Source organism: Lygodium microphyllum, chromosome 11, assembly GCF_053477565.2.
Source record: "Lygodium microphyllum isolate KBCC chromosome 11, Lygodium_microphyllum_v1.1.10, whole genome shotgun sequence".
Classification (NCBI taxonomy): Eukaryota; Viridiplantae; Streptophyta; class Polypodiopsida; order Schizaeales; family Lygodiaceae; genus Lygodium; species Lygodium microphyllum.
In genome coordinates this window covers 122,311,488-122,327,335 of record NC_141145.1, presented here as the reverse complement: position 1 = coordinate 122,327,335, position 15,848 = coordinate 122,311,488, and positions in this window count along the sequence as shown.

Genomic DNA, 15,848 nt, shown 5'->3' with positions numbered 1-15,848 from the left:
GGCTTGGCAATCTGGTTAAAAGTGGCTTGGTCTTTGGCCACGGTCACTTTTTGGTGTGTTTGGCGGGAGTCAAGTGCACTTGGACAGGTGGTGAGTTTCCCTAAGATATTCGAATCCTAGGGCACATTGGCGGAAAGTTGATGAGTGATTACAAAATCTATTTCTTAAGAGACTATTTTCCAAGTTTGCCTTGGGATTGCCAAAGGCAAGGGCTAGATTGAGCAAGAGACATAGAATTAGTAGAGGGTGGCAAATAATTTGGTCCACAGTTAACAATAGATGTTGAACAATTATCCTCCTGGAGTTGGGTGCATGTGCCCAAACCATTGTTTTCTTAGCGGCACATTTTGGGCTGATAGATGAAATCAAAATAAATATGATTAGTGTGTCATACCGCTTTGATTGGTATTATCGCACAACTTATCGAAATTTTAGAAGGACTGAGTGGAATGATGTATTGCCTTGGATACATGTATCTAGAGGCTTGAAATTTTCTTTTGACACAAAAGACATGAGAGAGATAGCTGAAATTTTAGGTCTAATTCTTGAGCAAAAGGAGAAACTACCGTATGCAGAAGAAGATCCAGAATTGCCGACTATTCTCAAATTATTGAGCGCATATGCAACCCAAAAACCCTCACTTTGTAGCTTAAGGGAAAAACGTATAAGTTGAAAGAAATTTGCAGAGAATGATATTAGTGGGTACTAAATTAGTGGTGGATGAGTTCTGAGGAGAGACCGAGACAACAAACTGAAGCTCGAGACCAACGTGCAAGGGAACGAGTCGCTCGACAAGAGGCTTGGCTGCTAGAGAGGTCGAAAAAGGTGAATGCTTTGTTGAATTTGGGAATAGACATTGTGTCAAGCTCAAATGTGGAGTTGCTTGGTCCTAACATACCATTTGATAGAACCCAATCACAAGCAAGTGAAGAAGATTCATATCAATGGAACCGAGCAGACTAGTAGTTCCTCTAGAGAGAGGAGTAGACAAAGTAGCGAAATTATAAAAAGTGAAGCTAATGCTACAATAGGAAGTAACGAACCATCCATTGATTGGGACAACTTAGAATCGGATTTTGGATTTCATCAATTATTTAGAGAGCCAATGGAGGCTTCGTGGATAGAGCGAATAGTGGATTTTAGATTACGATTCTTATTTAGGATTCCTCATCAAGGAGATTCATTTCAAAACGTACATGATCTGGGGTTGAGGTCCCTATTCAAGGAGTCTAAGGAAATTGTGTGGGTTGACTCTACTCAAGATTTTGGGAGGAGCATTATTTAAAGAGACAATGGCTCATAATCCTGTAAGGCTAGCTAACTTTAACCAATTTGGGGGATTGTGGGACGAAGATCCCAATGCTCACATGCAAAGGTTCAAGGTGACTTGCATAGCAAATGAGATAGTAGATGATGATCAAAAGTTGCATGTTTTTCCAGCAAGACTAAAAGATGAAGCAACTAGATGGTACGGTAACCTCAATGCTCAAAATAAAGGGACCTATGATGCCTTATTAAGAGCGTTCTTAGAAAAGTTTCGATGGCAAGGTTTTGAAGATCAGTTAGCTCTTCAATTGGACTATTTATCCCAAGAAGCAACGAAAGTGTTGAGCATTACATTGAGCATATGGAGACGATTATTCAAAAGATAAATCCAGCTCTTGATAAGCTTACGCAAAAGTGTAAATTTATCAATGGACTTAATCTCAAAGGCCATCAACATGTTAGCCTACAAAGGCCAGCTATGTTGGTGGATGCTAAAACACATGCTAGATGGTATGAAGAAGTGCAACTCAACCAACAACAATGGAAGGATCCATTCAAAGAAACTCGAATGGAATACCTTGCCAGTACTTCAAGCAGGGGTGTCTAAGAATGTGTCTTATGTGACCGTTCCCTTGAATCCATCTACAATGACAAATTCCAATGTGGCAAGTGTACCTCTAAATCCATATAACTCGATTCCGGCTTACAGGATACGGACAGGCATGCCTTCTATGCCTCAGACTCAATCCACTTTAGATGAGGGTAAAGTAGTAGAAATTTTTGCAAAGTCATTATGAAAATTAAAAGAGGAAATAATGGGTGCAATTCAAGCACCATTAAAGGACATTTATTCAATAACAACACAAGCTGCTAATGCACAATAGCCTTCGAGGAGCAGCACGACCTCAAATCCACCTAGATCAAATATCTGGTGCGGTAAGTGTCATAGTTATGGCCATGTGGCTATTGAATGTCCGATGACTTCACAATTAATGCATAATCATCCTCCATTCTGTACTTTTTGTCTTAAAATGAGGCATTTAGAAACAAATTTTTGGCACAAGATCGACCAACAACAACAACAAGATCATGCAATGCAAACAAATTACAATCACATGGATCACAACAACACTACTTTACGAGATTGGGCCACCACCTTTTAGGCCTCGTGGATTGCCTACCCAAGGCAGATGTCTAGTGCCACGAAACAATTACAATAGTGATGGAAACTGAGGAAGAAACTCTTCTTTCAGGAGAAACAATGGTAATTTTCAAAATCCAATGGGGCAAGGTGGACAAGAGAGGCCAAGAGGACCAATAATCTATTATCGTTGCCAACAGGACAGTCATATACTACATATTGTCCAAATGCACGTAGAAATTAAGACTATACCCCTCTTTGTAGGAGGTGTAGTGGCAAAGGGCATTACGAAGAGAATTGTCCTAAGTGAGAGGAAAACAAAACTAATGACAAAGGTAAACAAGTCTCTAATGAACCTTCAACATCTGTTGTTCTGCAAATTTAGTCAAAATAGAAACAAAAGCGCAAGAGAGTAACGTTAAGTCAAAATTTTTGCCCCATAGGGTGACCTTTAAGGCTGACCCCATGATCGGTGTTGTTACTAGAGTGCAAAAGAAACAACAAAAGGAGCAAGGTTTAGAGGAAGATAGTCCACAACCAAAAGAAATCGTGAAGGATAAATCTAAAGATGTAGATTCTAACATAGAGCTACTTGAGTCGGATTCTCCTCAGTAGTCTTCTGATCATCCGCTATTGCCCATGCCCCTGGCAAATTCTAAGATTCACATGGGGATAGCTCATTTTCCTGAAAGACTCGTACCTCCAAAAGAAGAGAGAAAGAGCAAGTGGAAACAATCAATAAGACCTATGATCTTTGGGCAGCCTTGGAGGAAATAAACTTAACAATTAACTTGAGGCAATTGCTTGAAATAGCCCCTATATATTGAAGGTAGTTTTATCATAAGCTAACTCGACGTAGGAGGAACAGGATCAAGACTAACACTTCTAAAGTAATTGCAAATGCATCCAAAAAGAAAACAACTAAGGAAGTAAAAATTGTAGATCTATTTGTGGATCCAGAAGCACCAGTTATAGACACTACCATCACTACACATTTGTTGAATGAAGTACAATTGGATGGTGGCTCAACAATCAATTTAATGATAGACCAAACGATGCAAGAATTAGGGTTGAAGAATCTAGAACCTATAGTTTTACGTGTGACTGATCAAAGAAAAGTGACTCCTTGGGGGTTACTTCGCAATGTGAAATCTGTAATTGCTAGACTATAATTTCATGTGAATTACCTAGTAGTTCAATCATTATCATATATCTCTTCATACTCTGTGTTGCTAGGTCGACTTTGGCTATACCAAGCAAGGTGCACTCAGGATTGGTATAAAGGTTCAATTGTGATTGGTCCTTGACATGATAGGGTTAAGATACAAGTTATCACAAAAGGGTTTTTAAGAGAGTCAGGAGATGAAGTGACATGGATGAAAAATCCAATAGTGAATTCTATGATTCCAAAGTAGAGAGAACTAATAATGAATGGCCTTATGCATGGTTATTTAAAGCACAATGACTAGCAAGAGCAAAAAAAGTAGGGGTGAATATTGTGCATCAGCGTAACAAAGTAGAACAAGTGCATATTGGTGAATATGTTGTTAATTTTTCATTAGATATAATGACTCTGATAGAGATATTACTCAATGGTTATCCACCTCAGAAGACATAACCCTAGACTATTTAATGGTTTTAGTAAATGAGGATAAAAATCCTGAGGATGTAATCTATGAATTCAATGATTTGAATGATTCATTTTTTGAAGCATGGTTAGGAGCTCACGCTCGACTGCCAGGACCCACGGACCGCTTATTCTTTCAAGTGCTTCAAGCCGAGCACTATTGGCTACCTCTCACATAGCCGACACGCTATCCCTCTCTACGAGTGTAGTGAGCTTACGTTGATGCCCAATTGAGTACCCTCCTCTCTCGTACATACCGGTAGCTCCACTATTCGTGATGCGAGCTTGAGCAACCTCAATCCCTCTCCTTCAAGCTCCATCCTCCATAGTCACGCAAGGGAAGAGAAGAGAAGAAGAAGAAGAAGAAGAGAGGAGATGGTGGGAGCTTCTCCACCCCGGTCCCTCACCCTCAAACACTCACTCCCTCACTCACTCACTCACACTCCCTCACTCAAGTGCAAGCAAGAAGGCAAGAAGAAGAAGAAGAAGAAGAAGAATAAGAAGAGCTTTTGCCACACACCAAAGAATTAGCTTCTCATTCACTTTTTGAGTTTATATACAAAACCTTTATCCCTTTTGAGCAGTCATCCCATTTTTTACATGGTCTGGCCCTCTTTCCTATTGTCCTCCTATCTTCCTAGCTTCCTTTCTACTATTCGTCTACCCTTACAATTTGCACAAAAGGAAGCATGGTGCTCTTTTACAAGGATTTTGACTACGCCTTTACATTCAAAGGTGCGCCTTCTCTTTTATAGCACTTGTTGGGCTCCGGTGGCTGCGCCTTGGACTTATTGTGGCCATGCATGTGCTTTTGGGCTCTTCTAGGTTCGATTTCCTTTTCAGGCCACCTCTTTCAGCTCCTGACTTGCACTTTTTTCACTTTTTCTTGTGCTGAGGATGATGCCGATTTCAAGTAGCTAGAAGGTGGGGTGGGTATAGCCAAATGGCTTTTTGAGTTTGTATACAAGCCCTTGCTAAGGATGGTGTTGGATGGATCTGCCCTTGAAATTCAAGATGGTATTGGGGGCAGTTTCCTCCCTGAGGCTGACGGTGGGTGGATCTGTCCTTTGAAATTGAAGATGGTGTTGGATGGATCCTTCTTGGAGAATGGCAAATGGACGGATCTATCCTTGAAATTGATGATGGTGTTGGACGAATCCCTCCTTGTGCCCTCCGAGGTCGATACGACATGATCTTAAGCTACAAGACAAAGTTGTGCACTTTCTAAGAGGTGTATCTACCTCTCTGTGTACTGCATGGTGCATGTGCTAATGAAACTAGGAGTTGGGTCGAACCAGGCTTGTGGTATTGTCCCACACTTGAGGACCCAGTTCATGCATCATTGTAGGTGCGGTGCACGACTTAGGGAGACATGTCTGCTACAAGTCCTGCCCCCTTGAGGTGCCCTAAGCGTGATGTGGGAAATCAAAATGGGCTAGGGGTTAGGGGCATAGCTGGCAGACCTAAGCCACCAGACGCACCTAACTTGAGAACCCCTAGGTCTAGTGGTTGTGGCCTACATATAGTGAGGTGATTTGATTACTTTTTCCTATGATTTCATTCTCTTTTCTTTTCTTTTCTTTGTCCTTTCTTTTTCTTTTTTTTTTCCTCCCTTTTTTTTAAATAGATAAACACAATCGACATCAGGGATATAGGGGTGCTCTTAGGCTATATCCCGATCCTCTTCTAATGATACATTACGAGGTGGCCTAAGGGATTTGCTCAAAAAGGCACGACTTTGTCTTTGCATGTAGCTCTTGAGATTAGCCTTGACGTTTAGAAGTGTGGTTGACAAAAAGGGGTATCCACACCTCATAAACTGGTTATTGTTCATGTCTTCGAGTACCTTCATACAAAAAGAGGGTAACAACATAGCCCTCATCATTAGTCACAACTATCTATTCCTAGGTTGAGATAAAAAAAGAGTGGAGGGACGTGGGCCTCCTTGGTGGCTGGCTTTTGCTTTAGTAGAAACCTAATAGTCCTAAGATAATTACAAGTTGTGATGAAAGCGAGGTCTAGACAAGGTGAGAAATCCTCGAGGAAGCGCATGATTGACGGATGGATATCTCCTACCTTGAAAGTTAGGCACTCCTCAGGATTCTCTGCATTGGCATTGTAGATCTTGGGAAAGTCATACCTACCATGCTCCTCCCTATTGTAATCCACTCCATGCACATGAGGGTAGGGCATGTAGATATGATCATTCCTTTCTTCAAGGAGTGTGTTGCAAAATGCCATCCATGCATCAAGGTTTGTATCCTAGATCCTTCTCTGCCACTTGGGTTATGCTTCGTAGCCTTTGACCATCTTGGGAATCCGGTACACCTTGTCCTACTAGTAGTATGGGACCTCCCACCTCCATCAAGTGATAACTATGCTCTGCTCCTCGACCCATCAATTCGCCAAGTTGTTGGCCATTTGAATTATGTTGTCCACTACTTCCACTGGTAGGACTTGGTCTAGGGACCGTGGATAGAGGAATGATAGCTCAAAGGGCTGGGTTTGGACTTCTCCTTGCTCTAAAATACTCAATTCATGGGGCCAGTTTTGACGAGATAGCATTCCTTGCATTGTGGCATACGCTCTCCAAAAAAATTTTGAGGTTGCACTCTAGCCTTCTATTTCACTTGCTCTACCAATTCCTGTCTTCTTCTCTTAGTTGCAATGATGCACTTGGGTATTTGGATGCCTTCTGGATCTTTATGAGGCACATTCGGTAATGGTGGGCTAAGCTCTCAGGCCTATTGCTCTTCTTCTAGCTCCTGCTTGAAGTCGCCCTTCCTCTGGCGATTGCTCTTGTGGGGTCGGAGCTGGGGGTGGATGCAGCTGCTCCTACTCTTCAAAACCTAGCTCCTTTAGCTCATTAGTGGAGAGGCCGGCTTGCCTCAAATACTGGCATTATTCTTTTCTCGTTAGGCCAATGTTGGTTGGAAGAGCACGTTGTTGAGGGGAGCTCACGTTCAACTGCCAAGACCCACAGACTACTTATTGTTTCAAGCGTTTCAAGTCGGGCACTAATGGCTACCTCTCACATAGCCGATGCTCTATCTCTCTCTACAAGTGTAGTGAGCTTATCTCCATGCCCGATTGAGTTGCCTCCTCTCCCAAGCACTTCGATAGCTCCACGATCCAAGTGCAAGCTTCAAGCGAGCTCCACGCTCCAAGCTCCATCACCGCGAGCAAGAGAAGAGAAGAAAAGAGAAGAGAAGAAGAGAGGAGAAGATGGAGAGCTTCTCCACCACGGTCCCTCACCCTCAAACACTCACTCTCTCACACTCCGTCTCTCAAGCACAAGCTCAAGCAAGCAAGAAGAAGAAGAAGAAGAAGAAGAGAGCTAGTTTTGGCCACACACAAGAATGAGCTTCTCATTCACTTTTCAACTTTATATACAAAACCCTAAATTCCTTTTGGGCGGTTATTCCCTTATCCCCTTTTTTACATGGGCGGCCATGGCCTAGACCCTTTTTCCCAGTGTTCTCCTATCTTCTAGCTGTCTTCCTACCACCCACCTACCTTTACAATTTGTGCGGGTGAGAGCCTAATGCTCTTTAAATAAATCATGATGCGCCTTGTGCTTTTTTACAAAAGTATTGACTTGCGCTTTTTCTTGTACACCTTTCTCCTTAATTTAGGACTTTTCTGCACTTCTTGTGTTTCCATATTTTTCTTGGTGCGCCTTCGTCTTCCGTTTTACTTTTGTCTTGGCCTTGTCTTCTGCTTTAGATTTTCTGGATTTTCCACCTTGTTTGTCTGAGGGTTATTAACATTGCCCCCCTCCTAGACGAGTGCTAGTCCCATGGCACTCTCCATCATAGGTAGCAGGTTTTGGTATGCACTGAAGACATGGGTGGAAGGGACTGCAATGGTTTGCTGTAGAGGAGTTTTGGTGGTGGTGCAGATGAAGGTCATTGGGGGCACATTGTTGGCCTGATAAGCTATTGATAGGGTTGTTTTTTGTTGGGAGTTGCACTCATGGTTGGCATAGGTGTTGATCTTCTAGGGATTCTACATGCGACGGCTTGCATGATGATAAAGGATAAGAATTCAGAGTTGAGTGTTGATGAAGAGCTGACGATACTTTCGTTGGAGTCTTCAATACCTACAATTGAAATCCTCTCACATGGTCTCTCCCTAGGGGATATTGCCAGTCTTCTTATCGTGCACAATACGTAGTTTGATGAGTTTGGGAAATAGGTCGAACTCTAAGCAAGCTGAGAGTATTGTCTTGCACTTGAGGACCCAAACTATGTATAGATTGTGGTGCATATATTATGTGAGTGCACGTGCATACTTAAATAGTACGTAGTTAGAAGATTGCTGGTCAGGTTCCTCATAGCAATGTGTGGATGAAGCGAGGGTTCAATGGGGTGGAAAAAATTATCAATGTTGAGGAGAAGTACACTCGAAGGCTTCTTGAGACATTAATTGTGCTTTTGACAACACTATGTAGCATAATTGAGCTCATTGACGCCGAGATTAGATTCTAGAGGCTGAGATTAGATTTGATAAAGTAGTGGGGGCCTTTAATGTCGGTGGTGGTTGATCACCATTGTTGAATATACCTGAAAAAATAAAAAGGAAGTGCACTACTTTGGGGTGCATCTACCTCACTGTGCAGTGTTGCATGGTGTTCGTGCTAGTAAAATTGGAAGCTGGGTCGAACCTCAGGGAAGCCTGTGGTGTTGTCCCACACTTGAGGACCCAGTTTGTGTACAAGGGAGGTGCTATGGGTGTCACTTAGGGAGACAAATCTAACCATAAGCGAGCACAAACTCTCTAGGTGTGTCCTGACCTTAATGTGTCCTAAGTGTGAAGTGGGGGGACAGGAAGGGCTAGGGGGTTAGGCATGGAGTCGGCTGACCAAGGTTACTGAACATGCCTAACCTGAGGATCCCTAGGTGCAGTGTTTGTGGCACTCTGATGTACATGGAAAAGCTCATTGTTTCTTTCCTTTTTCTTTGTGTGAGTCTTTATTTTTTTTCTTTTTCTCTCTCTCTTTTTTTTTTTGGAGATGCATTGGGAGGGTCCATGCTAGACATCATCATGATGCTCTACAATAGTTACATTTTGAGGGGACCTAAGAGATTTGCCACAAGGAATGCATGGCTTGGCATAGAACCCTTTTCTCTTTTGATTGTACTTGTTGTGGTGACACAGAGGGGGCTTGGTTCCTACACTCATTCTTTCTTTCATTGATCTGATTTAGAGTCATGCCCTTCTTTGTGGACTAGCTCCAGTGGCTGCTATTAAAGCGGCTGCATTTGTTGTTTTGGCTCCCCAAGCCCCTAGCAAGGAGAGTTCCTATGAGGTTCAGCTAGTTGAGATTGGGGGAGCACATTGCTCCTCTACTCCTAAGCCAGTGTTAGGCTTAGGTGTCATGGCACGGAGTCCATGTTGCAACGATGTGCCAACTTGTAGGCTAAATCTTTGATTCCATCTTCATTAGAGTAATCTCCTCCTCCCTTTTTGCCTTAGTTGTTCTTCCTCCTCTTCTAGTGTTTGCTTGCACTCTTTTCACGGATTGTCCTCTTGCTCTCTTGATGTCGATATGGTTGGTCATTCTCCTTTTTATTAGTAACTCTCTCCATGTTGTCCTACTGTTCCTTGTGGATTTTGTCTCCCTCTTGTTCTTGGATTGGTGACGGCTCATCCCCAGCATATTATACACATCCCACCTTAGGCGTTTCTCAGTCCTGCTTCTGGCTAATAAACCCAAGGCCTTCTCCACCATCGCAGGGCTCAACTCCACCTTTACTTGACGGGCTTATTCTCCTCTTCTTACCGTCACCATGCCATAGTTTCTTTCGGCATCAAAGCTCCTCAAAAGTTCTACGCACTTGTTGTAATCGATAGCATGGCTGATCTTCTCTACATACTTTTGTAGACTGCACTAGTCCAAGAGTTGTTTTACTACTCGCTCCTCCATGATGACATCTTTTAAGTTTAGGGTAAGCTTTAATGTAACCAGTTGAACCCCTCGTTTCCACCATTAAGCCATACTTTGCTTGCTCTTCTGTCTCATGAATGGGAGCTTGCCACCTTAATCTTGCCCGGATGTAGAGTCTCGCCAAGAAAGAGAGAGTAGCCAATGACTAGGCTTTGGGCCATGCTCAAATGTAATGTAAGCTTTCTATAGGGGTGTCTTTCTCTTCCAGCAAAGCGGGGCTTCCGTCATGGCTCTTTGTTCTTAGTATTTATGTCTCTTTCTCCATAATTGTTCTTTGTGGGGTTAGTAGTCTTGTGGTGACTTGGACATTGAATGCTTTTGTACAAATACCTATGTCGTCTTGCATTCACTTGGCAACTCATAAGGGTACATGCAAGTCATATGCTTAAACCATAATGAACAGGTGTAGCTCAAAGAGACATCACTTATCTGAATCCCATGGTGTTGACTTTGATGCATATCACCTGCGCTTGATTATCATTGCTTCTGTGTGTGCTGGATTTTTTTTTTGTATTATCTATACATAGTCACAAAACTCATTGTTTATTTATGTACAATTTATGAATCCATGTCACTTCATGAGGATAAAAACCAATTATAGAACTCAAGATTGTACTAGAGTGTGGCACAACATCTAGGAATCGTGGCAGCCTACTCAATAACAACAGATATTTTGCAACATCGAGTAGCATGGTACCTTGTCCGAGTCTACTTGCAACATGTAGCTCCTCCTCATTGAGAATTTTATCAATCAGAGAGTTTTCTTGGCTAGTTTCGGCTAAGTCCATACCCTGAATGGCACTCAGTACTCAAAAGGAAGTTGACCAACTTCCTCTGAGACTATCATAATTTGTGCTCCAAGTTCGATCATTATAGTGCAATTTTCAAACTAATATTTTTCAATTTGACTTCGACCCTCTAATTGTCGCTTTAGTTGCTCTATCTCAAAGAGGTTTGGTTGGCAAAACACTTTGTTGAATGTCACAATTAAGCGTAATTTGTCGGCTTTCTCATCAAAGATGAGTTGCATGTGTTCATATAGGAGCTTGTCATAGTGCTTGTTAAGATATTTTTGCTATTCCCAAGATAGCGGATATGACAAATATTCCTCGAGATGCTCCCTAGGGAATGTGCCCATGTCCGCAAGGATGTAGACACGTGTGAATAATTTGAATTTAGCATCCAACTCAATCAAGCACTCTGTGACACCTCTATGTTCAATGAGGGCTTGCTCGGCTGCTATCTCATGCAAGGTTCTAGGAGTTTCCCTAGGCTTTAACATAGCTGGGGGTTCACGCCTAGATGAGCAAGATTGGTCAATGCTAGGATTGCTTATGTCCTCATGGCTTTCATGTTTCTCCTCCTAAGGCTTTGCTGCTATTGTGTCATGGTTTCCCTTGGATATGTGGAAAATCAGAGTTTGTAGCAAGAAGAATGTGCACAAGAGGGAGATGAGAGCTCAAAGTACAAGAACAAATTCTTGCTTACTAAGTTGCTCAAAGTACAACTTGGGTACACTCTATCTCGCATTTGATAGTGACCCATAGGCTATTTATATAGCCTCTACCAAGTCAGGGTTAGGGTTTCTCTTGCCCCTTAAGATCATTCACATCCATCTATCGTCATATACCCTTACTTAGGGTGAATTTCCATGCCTATATTGTAACACCCCCCCTCAATGCAAGGGTGGCATTACATCACAAGACATGTTAAAGTTCCCCCCCCCCCCCCCCCTCAATCAAATGGGATGCCTTTATAAATCAGGCTACAAGGATATTTATAGGTAGAGGATGTTACAATACTCAAAAGAGTCGGTCATCTGTGGATTGGGAGGCAAAATTGGCCTCCAATTCCTTAGATACTGGTGGAACACTATGGCACTTTTACTGGTGATATGCTAGGTCTTTTTGCATTTGTTGCACTTTATTTTGTCAAGGTATTTCTTCGAGAAATTGCTCACAATATGCCCTTTTTTGTGACAAAAGGAGCACTTAGTAGAAGCAGTATAGACTAACACTTGCTCACGAGAAGTGATTGCTGAAGTTCCTTTAGTATGGTTTCTCTTCTCTTCATCCAAGCAAGACTGGATGGTACTTGCCAAGGTTGGGTTCGAGATATTAGTTAGGGTAGTCAAAAGGGTTGAAAAAACCTTATTCACAAACTTTAGCAGGATGGCAATGGCATCTTCATCATGGATGGGTGCTTGAACGGAGGCAAGCTGTGCCATAAGCCCCTTCATATGTGAAATAAACTTGCTTAGATCTTCTCCCCGTTTGTATTCCAAGCTGAAAAACTCAATCTTGAGAAATATCTTGGAGTTCTTCCCTATAGCACCATAGAGCCTTTCAAGCTCATCCCACTTTTCCTTGGCAATGGAGAGTTGGTCAATATGATGAATTAAAGATTCATCTAAATGAAGCATGATGATGGCCTGAGCCTGTTTGTCATCTTCTACATCAAGGGGATTGGATGGGTCAATTACTTTGGTCCCTTTTATGAAGGGCCAGTAGCCTCTTTCCATTATTTTGTATTTTACCAAGACTTGCCAAGGATGGAAATCTTTTCCATTGAACTTGAGAATTTGAGGCCTTACATCTACATAGGCCATGGCCATTATAGGAAGGTCTTACCAATTGCCTTAAGTAATGGCAGTGTCTAGTCCTTTGCAGGTAGCCAAATACAACCGAATAACAGAACTGATAGCCAAGTTTTAAAGTTGTAGAGTTGAAAACGGTTGGAAATCATACATATGCAATATCTCAAGATAGGATTTAGGAGGTCCTATTCTTCGAGCAACCCTTGATTTAGGCATTACTATTTTTCTAGGTTTCAACGAGATGAGCTTTGGCTGGACTTCAAGCTCTTCTCGATAATGTGGCCTATTAGAGGAGTTCTTGGTGGAGCACAACTTATCGATCAACTCTTTGCTCTTAGATGAATCAGAGGAGAGTACAATAACACTCATATCTTTGATGTACTAGCATACTAATATTGGGATATGGTCTATGTGTTTATAGTTGTACACATAGCCTTACAACCAAGCAAGAAGAGATAAATGTTGTAAAGCACTCAATGGATTTAATTTTCTACTAAAAAACACTAGATTGAGTCAACATCCAATTAGCAATATGATTGTAAAAATGCTACATTAGTACTTACAAGCACTCATCTCAAAGTTTTATGCCACTTGACATGTGACATGTGGATTGTTTGATGAACTAAAGAGGTCCATCGAGGGTAAGAACTTTGAAATAGAGCTTTCAAACCTTCAACTAACTTTGGAGAAGATCAATCAATGATTAGAATCACTGTTAGTACTCAGAAATTGAAAAATTTTAAGAATGGAATAGCTTGAAGCTTTCTGACTATGGCTGCTAGGAAACAGGCGGTTAGGATTGATTGCAACCACCACAGGAGGAATTTCACCAAACCCTCTTAGAGAGAGATAGCCCACTGGGGGGGGCTTTGAAATCCCTATGGTGACTGGGAGGATTGTTGTGCCTTCAGGCCGTGTTGAGCTCCAAGAATTGACGCATGCAAATCTATGTTGTTTTTATGATTTGTACAATGCCACCTTCCACGCCACCCAATGTTGCCCTCTGATGTGCCACGCTAGGTCGCCTTCTGTTGGGGAAGAAGTCATCAGTTGAAGTCACGAGCTGAAATGCCCTCCTTTGTCTTCCCTAGGTCCTCCAAGGTCAGGGGGTCAAGGTTTGGCTTTGGAGATAAGAGTATGGAGGTAAGAGGGAAAATATGAAGATGATGGAAAATCATGTGCACTTAATGAAGCTGAGGATAAAGGAAGCTACACTCAATCTCACATTTGATAGTGACCCATAGGCTATTTATATAGCCTCTATCAAGTTAGGGTTAGGGTTTCCCCTGCCCCTTAAGGCCATTCACACCCATCTGCCCTCATATACCCTTGCTTAGGGTGAATTCCCATGCCTATATTGTAACAGGATGTGACGTATATAGTTTTTGTCAACCTGTTGTGACAGTGTTGTATCCACTCTTGGTTGATCAATGTAAGTTCTATTGTCAGTGGATTGAGTGTTGCAAGCAACCATTGATGGTAATGGTTGCTTTGATTTATCAAAACACATGGATGTGTTTGAGGTTTCACCACTGTTAGGAGAGATGGCAATGGGTTCATTCATGGGTAGACTTGGTGCTTTATTCCTTAGCTCTTCAACACTCTTGTATCAATCTTCTTGGCATCTACAACCACTTGCAACTGCCGTTCTTGTTTTTGTGTTTTTCTCTTCTTTTTCTTAGGCAATCGAGGTGTATCCCTTGAAGAATCGGGACCATGAACTAGGTCAACCATTGATGTGCTTGGTTGGGCCTCAAGATTCTCTTTCTCTAATGTGTCCTCATGGGACATAGCTGCGGCCTGCTGAATAGCCTCGCTAGGTTGTGAGGGTACAACTGCCTCTCTTTTTGGAGAGTCTAGCTCTTTAGCTAATTTCCCTCCGTTTAGCTCCTCATCCAATTGCATTGGCAGTTGCTCCTGGTCGGACATTTGCTCTAGACTCTTGTCCTTACCCATTGGAACATGCCTCCATTGTTTCTTATCAGAGCGAATGTTGTGTTTAGAGCTTTTTTTCTCTTGCTCTGGAGGTTTGGGTGAATCTAGCATAGAACCAAGAGATGGTTTAGGGTTCTTGTCATGTAGGCTTGGACGAAACTAGCTAAAGAAGTCAGGGTTGTATTGATGGGAAGCATAGAGATCTAGGATTGCAAGGTCTTGAGTGAGGCAAAAGACATATGCACTAACATCAAGAACCATGCTCCCTACTCCTAGCCTGCTAGCCACATGTAGATCTTCTTCTAAAAGTAGTTTATCGTACAAGAGATGTTTTTGGACAATGGCAGAAAGTTGGACCTTGTGGACTGTTGCCAACACTCATAATGAGGTTGGGGCAATGTACATGGGATCATGTATTGATGTCCAAAGGGCTTTCCTTTGCTCAGCGACGAGTGTCATTAGTCGATGGCCAATTTTAGCTACCAAACTTTGATTGGAGTACCATTTGTGCACAAAGTCACCTTGTCCTTTCCCTTTTCATTTGATTGCTTCGAGATTTTCCTTGTTTGCCACACATCGAGCAGTATAGAGTGAGCGTATCAAGCGCAATTCTCTAGCTGTGGCTTTTGGGATGTTCTGTATGACCTCTTCAGTGCAGCTACATAGTGGGAGCAAACATGTTGTTGCTCATCCCAAGTTAGGGGTTCAACTATGAGCTTTGTGTGCTCTGGTGTTGACCTTCTGATATCCACATGGATGTACACACATGTGATGGCTGTCAGCTTGTGATCAAGCTTCATCATGCACTTCATATTTGGTTCATTGGTCAAATGCGCCATCTCCTTGGCCAAATCTTCAAGAGAATTCTCCTCAAGCCTAGGCTTTAGGTACTTGAGAAGTGCTGGAGGTATCAAGGATATTGGTTGAGACATCTCTTTTGCAGGTGAATTGCTAAGGACACGTTCTGCAAGGGGCATCGCCACGACCAAAGGTTGTGACTGTTGTGATTCATGATTCGAAGTAGTAGCAGCTAGTTCGATGGACTGGCTACTATTGGTAGACTGCGATGTCAAGTCCTTAGATAGATCGGAAGTTGTCGTGTCTTTTTTTGCCCTTTGAGCGTTCATTTGTGCCGATCGAGCACCAGTTGAGCTAGCCACAGTGGATTTCACAGGCATATCCTTAGACTAAGAGCTAAGGGTGGTATCATGTCCTGCATCTTGGACATTTGGAAGCTCAAATGGAGATAGAGATTGGGATTGAGTAGTTGCACTTGATGATTGCTATTGTGCTTCTTGTGTCCATTTAGAGAAAGAGGGTGTAGGAGATTTGG